At 34.2% G+C, this 13683-nt stretch overlaps 1 protein-coding gene across 5 annotated transcripts in view; it reads left to right on the top strand.

Moving 5' to 3' along the window:
• The window catches only part of Lrmda (leucine rich melanocyte differentiation associated), a 1009463-nt gene that overhangs the window by 950376 nt on the left and 45404 nt on the right, over window positions 1-13683 (top strand). Inside the window, exon 1 of one of the 5 annotated variants that reach the window (XR_776989.2) lies at window positions 12628-12805. The exons of the other annotated variants lie outside the window; for them this stretch is intronic. The gene's annotated coding sequence lies outside the window, so the exon portion shown is untranslated. Of the gene's footprint in view, window positions 1-12627; window positions 12806-13683 lie in introns of those variants that run through there. 5 annotated transcript variants of the gene reach the window in all.

The following is a 13683-nucleotide window of genomic DNA, read 5'->3' as shown; positions in this document are numbered from 1 at the left end:
AGTATACCTGATGTAATTAAAAGAGAAAGAAAAAGAAAAAGCTACAGCAGATAAAAGGCCTCAGGAATGTACATCTAATTGACACTACATCACATTAAATCGGTAGCTGCACTTTTTGCTTAACCATTCAAACATCCTCTGCTGTGAAAAGGATTTTCAGTGTATCTTTTATTGAATTCATAGCCTTATTATTTGCTCCAGTCAAATTCTGCTCCACCTTGTGAATTACAGTTTTTTTCTCCCACACTGTAACATTCATTTCATTCCCCAAATGTTTTATTTTAATGCACAAAATTACTTGATTTTCCAGTGGTTGAATTCATTATTGTTTCCATAATATTGAGTGTTTTTGATGTTCTGTTTAAGAAAACTTGACTATGTTTCATGAGATTTAAAGAGACTTTCGGTAAAGCAGCATGGTGACACTTTAAAAAGGTGAAACGCTGTTACATGCGGTTCTAAATATGAGAGCCTGACAGGCAGGGGCACACAGGATTTCATACCACACTGGAGAATAGCGAGAGCTGTAGGGACAGTTTATGTATTATAAGTAGGATGGGCTCAGCTAGGTTTCCCAGACTCCCCGAGAATTGACTGATTTAAATACACATAGTTTCCAGGACTCTGGATATAGTGGGATCCAGATTGTCTGGTATGTAGGCAATGAGGACAGGTGCATAGGAGCCTTGGTGTGTGAGAGCCCAGTAGGGGAAATGATTGAAGGTGTGGTTTTAACAACCTACTCAGGAAGGAAAACTTTAGTCAGAGTCTCAAGAGTGGGTGATGAAAGCAGCTTTTAAAACTATTACAAATGAACAGAAGAATCATTGTTTTTTTCTCCCATATTTAGGTCTAGAGCTTGTCTGGTTTACTTTTTGTGTGAGCTAAGTTTGTGGATTCATTATAGCTCACATTGTGCTATTTACTGAAAAATGTTCCCCTTTGCAACCACAGATAGGCTATGTGTCAATAACCCCTTTTCTATTCTCCCCTTCCTCTTTTTTTTTGTTTGTTTGTTTGTTTTGTTTTTGTTTCTTTTGGTACCAGGGATTGAACTCGGGTCCTTGCGCTTGCAGGGCAGGCCATCGAGCTGCTGAGCTAAATCCCTGGCCTGTCTCCCCTTTCTCTTCTTTCCTTTATCTTTCTTCTCTTTCTCTTCTTCCTTCATTGTATCATAAAGTTTTAGATTTTACTTTGCTATTATGAAATTTTAAAGGTCAAATTACCAAATTCTTGAAATTCAATTCAACCATTCTGCACAATGTTACTATTGTTACTTTAACCAAGAGGTCATTTTCATGTCAATTAAAATTAAAAAATGAGATTTTACTTTACCTTTATTCCTTCCCTAACACACTTTCTTTCTTTATGTATATTTTCATTCCTGACACAGATCATTTTCTTTTTCCTTGAAGAATTTTCTTAACTTTTTTTATTGAATAGGTTTACTGGTAATTAATTAGATCTGTTTGAGAAAATCTTTTTTTTTCATTGTTGAGATATATCTAAATATATAAATATATCTTAAATATTTTGTTCCACTCTCTTCTTGCTTGCATAGTTTCGCATAAGAAGTCCTCTGTCTTTTCCTTGTTTCACTATAGGATTTTTTTGTTTTGTTTTGGTTTGGTTTGGTTTTTGTCTGCAAGGTAATAAATCTTACAGTTTTGGGTCTGCTATAGATTCCAGATTGGAATACATAGAAGACAGAAAGAAAACAAACAATAAAAGCAAAACAGGGATTCTTCCTGACTCATAAGTACTGAGATCCCCCTGGTTCTCCTACTTTGTCTCCTTTCCAGATTGCCTGGTAGGTACTTTATTGGATGTTTTGCTCCAGTGTTTTTAGTTATAGATAGGGGAGAAATATACCGAAGTATATTTACTCCATCTTATTTGGAACCAGTAGTGACACTTTAAATATTGCATCATAAGACTATGGTTCTTATTAAAATCCTTTGGAATGTGTTTTATTCTTTAAGCAGGCAACCAACCTAGTGGGTCCACACTACAATTCTATCTTCCCTTCTGCAGGTGGCAGCTCCAGTATCAGTAAGCTTTCATTCATAGCCTTTGCTCTTCTTCCCAAGGGTTCCAGTGTATGCACCATGCAGGGCTTTGTTTAAAAGATTATTCTCTGTTCATTGAATTGGCTTGGTGTTTCTGTAAAACATCAGTTAGTTAAATACATGTCAGTACACTTCTGGGCATTGTTGTTTCTTTGAGCTGTTATTTCCGTCTTAATGCCAGTATTACATAGAATTAATGTTGGTGGCTTTAAATTGAGTCTTAAATGTAAATCAGGTTAAATTCTCCAAACTTGCTCAACTTTTTCAGTTTTTTAGTTATTTTAGTTCCTTTGGGTTTCTGTATAAATTTAAGAATTAGTTTGTCAATTTTAAAAAATTTCTGCTGAAATTTTCATTTTATATATATATGCTTTGAGATTGTATCGAGCCTATACACCAATATGGCAACACTACAGTGTTAACAACATTGAATCTTTCAATGCTTTTACATATTTGTCTATATACTGTTTTTAATTTCTCTCAGTGTTTTGTAGTGTTCTATTTACAGATTTATTTCTTAATATTCAAATTTTTATTTTCTTGTTTTTATTTTTGTCACTTTTATATATAAATCCTATTGATATTTCTGTTGATCTTGAATCTATTTTTAGTTTCTTTTTAAAACTTTATTATTTTTATTAGCACATATTTATCATACATATTGACCACATTCCTTATGATTCATCACAGGGAATTTGTACCTGTACACAACACATCTCAATTCTTTTTTTCCCATTCCTTTTCCCTCCTTTCAACCCATCTTCCTCTCGCCATTTACACAAACTTTGTTTTGTTTTTTACCTTCTGTTCTCTTTTTTCCCCCTCTTTCCTTCCCTTCCTTCACAATGCCCCTCACTTGTTCTCTTTCCCAAAACATGTTCTTTCTACTTAAAATATGTTCTTCCTACTTCCCAATATTTCTCCATTATACTCCTCATTTACCCTTTGGGTTTCTCACCCAAGAGAAACAATGTGATATTTAAATTTGTGTGTCCAATTTATTTACTTTACTTAAGATTTAGCCTTGAGGTGCATCCACTTTCCTAGACATTATTCAAATTTATCCTTCTTTATGGTAGAATACTCTATTGTATATAAGCACCACATTTTCTTTATCCATTCATCTTTTGATGGGGATATGAATTGTTTCCAAGATTTAGCTATTGTTAGCCATGCTGCTATAAACATGGGTGTGCATATATCACTGTAGTATAATGCTCTTAACTCTCTCAGGTAGCTACCAAGAAGGAGAATAGCTAAGTTGTTATGGCTTGTGTCTAGATGTCCTCCCAAAGCCTCATGCCATCATAGGTGGGGATTTTTTGGAGGTGGTTAGATCGAGAATGTGTGACACTACTAGGATTGATTCATGGTGCAGCGCTAAGATCAAGGGCACTGGGATTAAAGGTATAAGTGCTACCTGCCCTAAATAGGCTGGATATGATATGAGATAGAAAGAGCTATGGTCATCCCTTGCTTGTTTTGCTACCTTCTGCCCACCATGAACTGTTTTTGTTCTGTGATACCTGTCAGCCACACCACCCTGCCTTGGAGCCAGCCAATTATGGACTGAAATCTCAAAAAACTGTGAGCTAAATAAACCTTTCCTCCATTAACTTTGAATGTCAGGTATTTTGTCTCAGCAGCAAGTAAAGTAATTATACATGGGTCAAATGAACCGCTAGTGCTAGTATTTTTAGGAATCCTAAAACTAACCTCCACAGTGGTTGTACTAGTTTACACTCCCATCAGCATGGAGAAGGGCTCCATTTTGCCCACAGCCTAAAAAGCATCTGTTACTGGTTTTCTTGATGATAGCCATTCTTTCTGGAGTGAGATACAATCCCACTGTTGTTTAATTTGCATTTCTTGAATGATCAGTGATGTTGAACATTTTTTCATATATTTATTTGCTATTTGTACTTCTCCATCTGAGAAGTGCTTATTCATTTCAGATGCCCATTTGGATTGGGTCTTTAAATTTGAGGGGAGTCTGATTTTTGTGAGTTCTTTGTATGCTCTAGATGTTAGTCCTTTGTCTGAGAAGTAACTCATAAAATTTTTTCCCATTCAGGGGGTTTTCTCTTTACTCTTTTGGTGGTTTCTTTTGCTGTGTAGAAGATTTTTTTAATTTGATGTGATCCTAGTTGTTTATTCTTTGTAATATTTCCTGTATGGTTAGGGTTTTGTTCATAAAGTCTTTGCCTACACCTATGCCATCTACAGTTTTGTCTATTCTATCATCTAGCAGATTAAATATTTCTGTTTTAATATTTAGATCTTTGATACATTTCAAGTTTAGTTTGGTGTGTGGTGAGAGATATGGGTCTAGGTTCAATTTCAGCATATGGAAAGCCAGTTCTTCCAGCACCATTTATTAAAGAGGCTGTTTTTCTTCCAGTGAAAGTGTTTGTCCCCTTTGTGAAAGATAAGGCAGCTGAGTGTGCTTGGCGTTGTTTCTGTATCTTCTATTTTGTTTTTTTTTTCCCCCCCGGTGCCATGTTGTTTTTATCCTGGTATCACTGCAGTAGGACTTCAAATTGGGGATTGTGATCACCTCTGCCTTGCCCTTGTTGCACAAGTTGCTTTTGCTCTTCTAGGTCACTTCTGGTTACACATGAATTTTAGGATTGTGTTCTCTAGTTCTGTGAGGTATGCTATTGGTATTTTGAATGGGATTGCATTAAATCTGTATAAGTTTTGGATTATTTTCAATGTGGTTACCTTTTGCTTCTGTTTCTTTCTTTATTGTATTGGATAGAACCTCCACCAATATGTTGAAAATAAATGATTAAGTGTCCATTCTTATTATTTTTAGGTAGGGGGAAGTTTTAAATAAAAATTAGGTTTTTGAAATTTGTAGTACTATCCAGGCTACATATTTTTTCTTGAGTGAATCTTGATGCTTTGTATTTTTTTAAGGAATTTTCTTAGTTGTTGAAATTACTGACATAAAGTTATTCATAGTTTTTCTGTTTCCTTATTATCTTTACAATTTCTGAAGAACCTGCAGTGTTATTACTGATTTCACTCCAGACAGTGGTAATTTGTCTCCTTTCTTATTATTCCTGATTGACTTTGTCTAGAAGTATATGTTTTTATTAATTATGTCAAAGACCAACTGTAGTTTCATAAATTTTATTTTTTTCTTCTGAATTTTATTGATTTCACTTTTCATTATCATTTTTCTTTGGCTTATTTTATGTTTACTTTTCTCTAATTTTAAAGTCTCAAAAGTGAAAGCTGACATTAATTTAGGCTTTCTTAGCTAATGTAGACATTTAAGCTATCAATTTTGTATTAAACGAAGCTTTAGTTGCATCTTTTGAATTTTAATATGCTGTTTTTAAATTTCTCACTAAATTATTTTCCAATTTATATATTTTTTACTTATGTCTCTAATATTTTGTTTTTACATATTTTCAGATTTTATAGTTTAATTTGTTTTGATTTAATTTCATTTTGGCTAGAAAATGTGTTTTGTCTTTGCAAAACACATTTTAAAAAGATCTGTTTAAAAAGATCTTTCAAAGGATAATTGTTTTTAATTGTGATGAGGCTGAGTATATCAGATTTCCTTTAATGGATTATGTTTTGATGTCAACTGTAATAATGTTTTTCCTAGTCATAGATCACAATGCTTTTTTTCTCCCATGTTCAATTTTGTATTTCTTTTGAATTTTGTATTTTACATTTACATTTATGATTCTTTCTTATCTTTATTAAATTTATTGGTGCAGTTTAAGTACACAGTACAGTCACATTCATCATTGGGATCTTGTATCTATACATGACTTATCAGGTTCTCATTTTTCCCATTCCCCAGCCCTCCCTTAAGCCCCTCCACCCTTTGCTGTTTGCAAAGACTTTGTTTCCATGTTTTTCCTTTTCACTTATTTTTTCTTTTCCCTTTTTACCTTTCCCCTACCCCTCCCATTTGCTCTACTCTTTTAGACTTTTCTTCCAATTATACAATATCAATTATACATTTGAATCCTTATTTACACTTTTACTTTTTCACAACAGAGAAACTATTCGGTATTTATACATGTGTGATTTATTAATTTCACTTAAGATTATAGCCTCAATATACATCCTCTTAGCTATAAATCTCTCTAGTTTCTCATTCTTTATGATTCAGTAGTATGCCATTTTATTTTTAAAAAACACATCTTTTTATCTAGTTTCAAGTTGATGGGCAATTGGGCTGTTTCCAAATTTTAGCTATTATAAACTGTGCCACTATAAACATGGGTGATCACATATCACTGTGGTTTGATTCTTTTAATTCTTTTGAGGAGATACCCAGCAGAGGAATAGCTGGGTCAAATGGGACTTCTAATCATAGTTCTTTGAGGTATCTCCATATTGATTTCCACAGTGGTTCCACCAGTCTGTGCTCCCACCGTCAATGCAGAAGCGTTCCTATCTCCCCACAACCCCACTAGCATTTGTCATTGGTTGATTTCTTAATAGCAGCCATTCTTATAGGGTGAGGGGGAATCTCAGTGTTATTTTCATCTGCATTTCTCAAATGACCAGTGATGTTTAACATTTTTTTTCATATGTTTATTTTCTGCTGTTACTTCTTTGAGAAATGTCTGTTCATTTCAGATGCCCATTTTTGAATTGGGTCTTTATATTTGGGAGGTTTGATTTTTAAAAATTCTTTATATATTCTAGATAGTAGATCTCTGTCTGAAGAACAGCTGGTAAATTTTTTTTCTCACATTGTGGGTTGTTTCTTAGCTCTGCTTGTGATTTCTCTAGCAGTGCAGAAACTTTCTCAAAAGGTAAGATCCCAATTGTTGATTCTTTGTGCTAGTTCCCATGCTACTAAGGATTTGTTCATAAAGTCTTTTCCTAAGTTGAAATCTTCAAGGTTTCTACCTATCTTCCAGAAAGTTTAGTGTTTCTGTTTTAATATTTGTAACATTAATCTAATTTGATTTTAGTTTAGTGCATGGCGAAAGATATGGGTCTAGTTTTAATCTTTGACAAGTTAAAATACAGTTTTTCCTACACCATTTATTAAAGAGGATATCTTTCCTCCAGAGAGGGTTTTTGCCTCCTTTGTCAAAGATGAGGTAGCTGAGTATGTCAGGAGATGTTTCTGTGTCTTCTAATCTGTTCCACTGATCCTCAGGTCTGTTTCTTTGACAGTGCCATGCTATTTTTATCACAGTGGCTTTGTAGTATAGTTTCAAATTGAGGATTGTGATACCCCCTGCCATGTCTTTGTTGCCTAGAATTGCTTTTATTATTCTAGGTCTCTTCTGGTTCCTAATGAATTTTGGGATTGTTTTCTCTAGTTCTGTGAAATATACTGTTGGGATTTCAATCGGGATTACGTTGAGTCTGTATAGCAGTTTTGGAAGTATGACCATTTTCACTATATTGCTACTTCCTACCCAGGAACAAGGGTTATCTCTCCATTTTCTTATATCCTCTTCAATATCTTTTTTCAGAGTGTTGTACTCTACAGTGTAGAAGTCTTTTGTCTCTTTCATTAGATTGATTCCTAGATATTTCATTTTTGGGGATGCTATTGTGAAAGGAATTGTTTCCCTAATTTCACTCACAGTGAGACTGTTATTTGTGTACAAGAAGGCATTGTTTTTTCAGTATTTACTTTGTATGCAACTACTCGACTGAATCTGTCAATCAAGTCTGGAAGTCGAGGTGCTTTGGGTCTTCTATGTAGAGTATCACATATCATCAGCAAATAATGACAGTTTCACTTATTCCTTTCCTATCTTATTGATTTTATTTCTTTTTCTTGTCAAATTGCTGTGGCTAATGTTTCCAAAACTGTATTGAACAGGAGTGGTAATAGTGGACATCCTTGTCTATTTCCTGATTTTAGCATGAAGGTTTTTAGTTTTTGACTATTTAGTATAACGTTGGCTGTTAGTTTTTCATAGATAGCCTTTATCAAGTTGAGATAAAGATCATCTATTCCAATTTTCTGTAAGGTTTTTATGATGATTGGTTGTTGAGTTTTGTTGCATGCTTTTTCTGCATATATTGAGAGGATCATATGGTTTTTGTCCTTGACTCTTGTAATATAGTGTATTACATTTATTGATTTATGTATGTTGAACCATCCTTGAATCCCTGGAGTAAATCTAACTTGGTCAGGTATATGATCTTCTTGATGACCCTCTGTATTCTATTTGCTGGTATCTTGTTGAGGATTTTTTCATCTATGTTTATTAGGGATAGTGACCTGTAGTTCTCTTTTTTGGCTGGGTCTTTCCCTAGTTTTAGAATCAAAATAATACTTGCTTCCAGGAATGAATTTGAAAGTATTGCTTCCCTTTCAATTTCATTAAAAAGTTTAAAGAGTGGTGGCAAAATTTCTTCTCTAAATGTCTTGTAGAATTCAGCAGTGAAGCCAGCAGGACCTGGGCTTTTCATAGTTGGTAAATTTTTAATTACATTTTCAATTGCACTGATTGTAATTGGGGTGTTTAGGATTTTTATATCATCTCCATTCAACTTTGGTAATTCACATGTATCTAGAAATCTGTCCATTTCTTCTGTGATCTGCATTTTATTAGAGTTCTTGAAGTAAGTATTGATGATGCTCTAGATTTCTGCTGGATCTGTTGTGACTTCACCATTTTCATCCCTAATTGCATGAATTTGAGCCTTTTCTTTCCTTTTTTTGATAAGGTTGGCTAAGGGTTTATCAATTTTATTTATTCTTTTAAGAAACCAATTCTTTGAATTGTTGATTTTTTGTATCATTCTCCTAGTCTCCATTGTATTGATTTGTGCTCTTTATAATTTCCTCCCTTGTATGAGCTTTGGGTTTCTCTTGTTCCTTCATTTTTTAGGCACTTAAGATTCACCATTAGGTTGTTTATTTGAGGTTACTCTGTTTATCTAGTGTGGGCATTCACTGCTATGAATTTCCCACATAAAACTGCTTTCATTGTATCCCATAGACTCCTCTATGTTGTACTGGCATTTTAATTAAATTGGAAAAGCTGTCTAATTTCTTCTTTAATCTCTGCTGTGACCCATTGTTTATTCATGAGAGTTTTATTCAATTTCCAGGTGTTTGTGAAGTTCTTATGGTTTCTTATGCTACTGAACTCCAGTTTTATTGCCCTATGGTCTGATAGTATACATGGGATAACTATTCCTTTGCATTTACTTATGAGCTATCAGCTAGCATGTGGTTTGTTTTGAAAAATGACCCATGTGCAGCTGAAAAGAATGTATATTCTGATTTTGTGGGGTGGAACTCTTTGTAGACATCTATTAAGTCCATTTGTTCAAAATCTTGGTTCAGTTCTAGTATTTCTCTGTTAATTTTTAGTCTAGATGATCTATTTTTGACAATGGGGTATTGTGATCCCCCACTACATTTGTATTAGTGCTTATTTGATGTTTCATGTCCCATACTATTTGTTTTTTGTAGTTGTGGGCATTAGTATTTGGTGCATATATATTTATGGTTGTCATCTCTTCCTCTTGAATTATTCCCTTTACAAGGATGTAATGACCTTCTTTGTCTCTTTAATTAGTTCTTTTTGTGTGATAATTGTATGAAGTATGATGTTTACATTGATTTTTTTCCTATTTATTTATTTACTTAGTTATTTGGGCTGATGAATGTCTTATTGTCCCAGCACCATTTACTGTAAAGGCTTTCTTCTCCAAGGAATTGTTCACTCCTTTGCTAGAAATTAATTGATAGTATTTGTGCATAGCTTTCTCTATGTTCTCTATAATGTTCCATTAATCAGTATATTAATCAGTATACCAATATCACATCATCATGATTACTATACTTTTGTAATAAACTTTAAGAAGAGTGAGTCCTCCCATGTTATTCTTCCTTTCCCATATAAATCCAAGAATAAGGCTATCTCTATAAAAAAACTTAATAAGATTTAGATATGTATTGTATTAAATTAGTATATTACTTTAGGAAGAATAGTCATCTTTATTATGTTGAGGTTTCTAATCTATGAACATGGTATACCTCTTTAAGTGTTTTGGTGTTTTAAAAATGACTTGCACTAGCATTTTCTAATTTTTATCATCCAGAGTCTATATAAGCTTTATTAAATTTATACCTAAGTATTTTATATTTTTGTACATTTGTAAATGGTATTGCATTAATTTCAGATTCTCCATGTCCATTTTCAGTATATAGAAAATGCAACTAATTTTTGTGGGTTAATGTTGTGTTTTGCCACCTCATTGAACTCACTTATTAACTCTAGGAGTTTTTGTAGATTTCTTGAGAATCAGCTCAGTGGTCAGTTTTTTTTTTCCTTCACTAATAGTTTTTTTTTTCTTCTTTTTAGTGTATATATATTTTATTTCTTTTCTTTTCTTTAATCCTTGAATCACAACGTTTCTAGGCTGGATAATTAGGATGGAAACAGTCTTAGTCCATAGCTAATTGTACCCACTCCTAAGTATTCTACACAGTGCCCTATGATTTGCTAGATTTTCCCACTCCACCTGAAAGCAATATAAACTATTTCTACTTTGTGTAATGTCTGGGGATTATTCCATCTACTTCTTTCAAGTAGTTCTCTTCTAGATCTTGAAAGACTCAGGTAGTTACATTACAACCATACCCTAGTAAGTGCTTCGCTAAAGTTTTGATTACTTGCTGTATAGCTTTCCAGAACATTTCTGAGTCAAATCTGTTCTCTGTAGTTTGCCCTTTGAATTCTCACAACTTTACTCTTCCTTTAGTTCCATTACCATTCATCAATTCATAGGCTCTGGAGTACACTTAGACAGTAACTTGGACCATACTGGAGATCACTTCATTTATTTCCCACTCTTAGGGCACACTACAATGTGATGCCCTATGTGTAGTGTATGAAAAGTGGTCTTTCATATGTTTTTTCCAGTGTTTCAGGTCGGTGTAGGGTAAATCTGATCCTTTTTTATTCTATCTTGGTTAAAATTGGAAGTATCATAAAACTATATTTTCACTCATTTGCCATTTTGAGGATTGTTGATTACATTTTAAATTCTGCTTGCAAAGAACTAAAGAAATTCCTGAGTCATCTGGCTCTGATGCTTCTTTTGGGCACATTTCTGCCTCTTTAGTAAAAAGGCAATGTTCTAAAAGCCTTGGATACACTCTGCTGCATAGTATAGAAGTGAGAGATCACTGAATTGGTAGGCACAACAAAAGAAAAGGAGCACTGATATTGCAATGGTGACTTGTCTCAATGTTCTAAGAATATAACCCTTCTATTCTTAAACTGTGTATCAGTGGTAGGTCACTGTTTGGGTTTCCTGTCTTTGAATGCATACGAAATATTCATTATGGTCAGATGTATGAAGTACAATTTGGAAAGTGATTCTTTGAGGGGAATTAGTAAACATAGTAAGAGTTACATTAATAACTATAAAATTTCTCTTTCCCATTGGCTTCTTCTTTGACTTCCCTTTAATGTGGGAATGCACTTCTATGGTCCCAGTTTTTATTTCCTTTATTTCTCTTATATATATTTTAGCAATTATGATGTGCCTACCCTGGCCCCTAATTTGGCTTTACGTATGTATATATGTGTGTATGTGACTAGTTCACACAGAATCTTGATCTGCCTTAAATTTCCAAAATTATGGAGGAAAAAAAAAGAGGTTATTCCTTCTACTATTGTTTTTCAAGGACTCTTGAATACTAATATGAAAAAATTTTGCCCTTCTTAAGATAATTCAACCTCTCTTTCCCCTTTCTTGTCACATCTTTCAGTATACTCTCAACTCTATTGCAAGTATACTCCTTTGGATCCTATTCACTGTGTCAACATGGAAGATGTCAGGTTGTATTTTTTTCCTCCGAATTTAATTCCACTTTCTGAAGAGGAAACAAGTATACATTTTCACCTTGAACTATCCCTAAATCGGAGATATGTATATATATTTGGAACAAAATCTTAGGGCTTTCCTAATGAAAACCATGCAGGGAAAAAGGCAGCTCTTGGGCTGACACTGCATTTGAGCTAAAATCTGGCATCTCAACCCCATTGACAAGTCTGACAGCTGGAGCAGCAATCACCTCGTCACATCTGTCAGTTGTGTCTCTCTTGGTTTTTGGCATCCTTTCTGCCTAAATTTTTATCAGATGAGCATTTTGCCTTGGCAAGTACTTTAAATACCTTCAACTTGTTTTATCTTTGCACTGTAGCCCTTTGCCCTCCAGTGTCATTTCTCGTGTGTATGACTGGAGGGTATTGAGAACAAATTATTTAAAAATGCAGCTTTGCAGAACAATTTCTTTTGGCCTTCTCTCTCCCCTTCTCTCCCCAAATATCAGAGCTTTCCTCCCAAAGAGACCTTCAAAGGCGTTTGTTCATTTCGTAGAAGCTACTTGATGGTCTTTGCAAATTAGAACAGTTGTGAGTTTGGGTTGCAACACTACAGGCTAACTCTGCCTGTGCTCAGCCTTCAGCTTTGTTTTGTTTGGCTTTGCTTCATTCACAATAATCAAGGACTCAGGGTTGTGACCAGCATTAGCAAGCCTCAAAGGCCTCTCATAAATTGCAGCCAAATCCTGTGTTTGGTGAGTCCTCAAGATTAATGGCCGGCCTCGGCTCTCTGAGGCTGTGCTGAGCTCTAAGGGAAGGTGATGTTGACTCGATATCAGCATTTTCATTTTCAATTCAGAACAAAACCTGGAGATAGACTGCAGTCTGTAGGCACCAAAAGGTGGAATGTGGGCCCACTCTAGGGCCACCTGCAATGTGGTAAGTTCCACCTGCTTGGCACATAAAGTCCTTTAGTTTGTCTCTAGTTCTTTCTTAATGGATTTTCTTTTAGATCTATTGCCTTATTTATTTTCTTTAGTTTTCATTTTTCATTAGTGCATGTTTGTATCACATAGTGACTACATTCCTTGTGGTGAACTGGTACCTGCACATAGCACATCTCATTTCTTTTTTCCTCACATTTTCCTCTCTTCTTTCTCCCCCCATCTCTCAATTCCCTTCCAATTTAAGATCTGTCTCCCTATCTACTATTATCTGTCTTTTATTTTGCTCTTTATCTATAATTTGGGTGTCTAATATAAGAAAAACCATGTGATATTGAAGCTTGTATATCTAATTTACCTCATTTAACATTGTAGTTCAAAGTGCATCCATTTTCCTCCAAATGACTCATGGTTATCCTTCTTTATGGCAGAGTTGTATTCCATTGTGAATAAATACCACATTTTCTTTATCCATTTGTCTATTGATGGCTGTATATGCCACATCCGAGATTTACCTATTATGAATTGTGTTGCTATAAACATAGGAATGCATATATCACTGTAATATGATATATTTTAACTTTAATTATTTCCTATTGAAATTCTCAGTTTTTGTCAGCCAGATAGTCTTTGGTCCTCCAACATACTGAAAGCATTTCTTACTTGAGGCATTGAAGACTGAGTAAAGATATATGACAATAACACAATCATGTGAAAAAGTGTTTTAGAGTCATTTTTAATAAATAGAAAGACAAAGCAAAAAAAGCCTATAAAATGTGGTTGGTTTCTATCTTTTCCCAGATCACAGCCTGCCAATGTATTATGCCATTACCACTTCCTGGAAGTGAAAGAGCTCTTCTTTTGACTCTTGGC

Source organism: Fukomys damarensis, unplaced genomic scaffold, assembly GCF_012274545.1.
Source record: "Fukomys damarensis isolate Sample0158 unplaced genomic scaffold, DMR_v1.0_HiC HiC_scaffold_20, whole genome shotgun sequence".
Classification (NCBI taxonomy): domain Eukaryota; kingdom Metazoa; phylum Chordata; class Mammalia; order Rodentia; family Bathyergidae; genus Fukomys; species Fukomys damarensis.
Note: the sequence above shows the minus strand (reverse complement) of the source record. Positions and strands in the feature narration are given on the sequence as shown.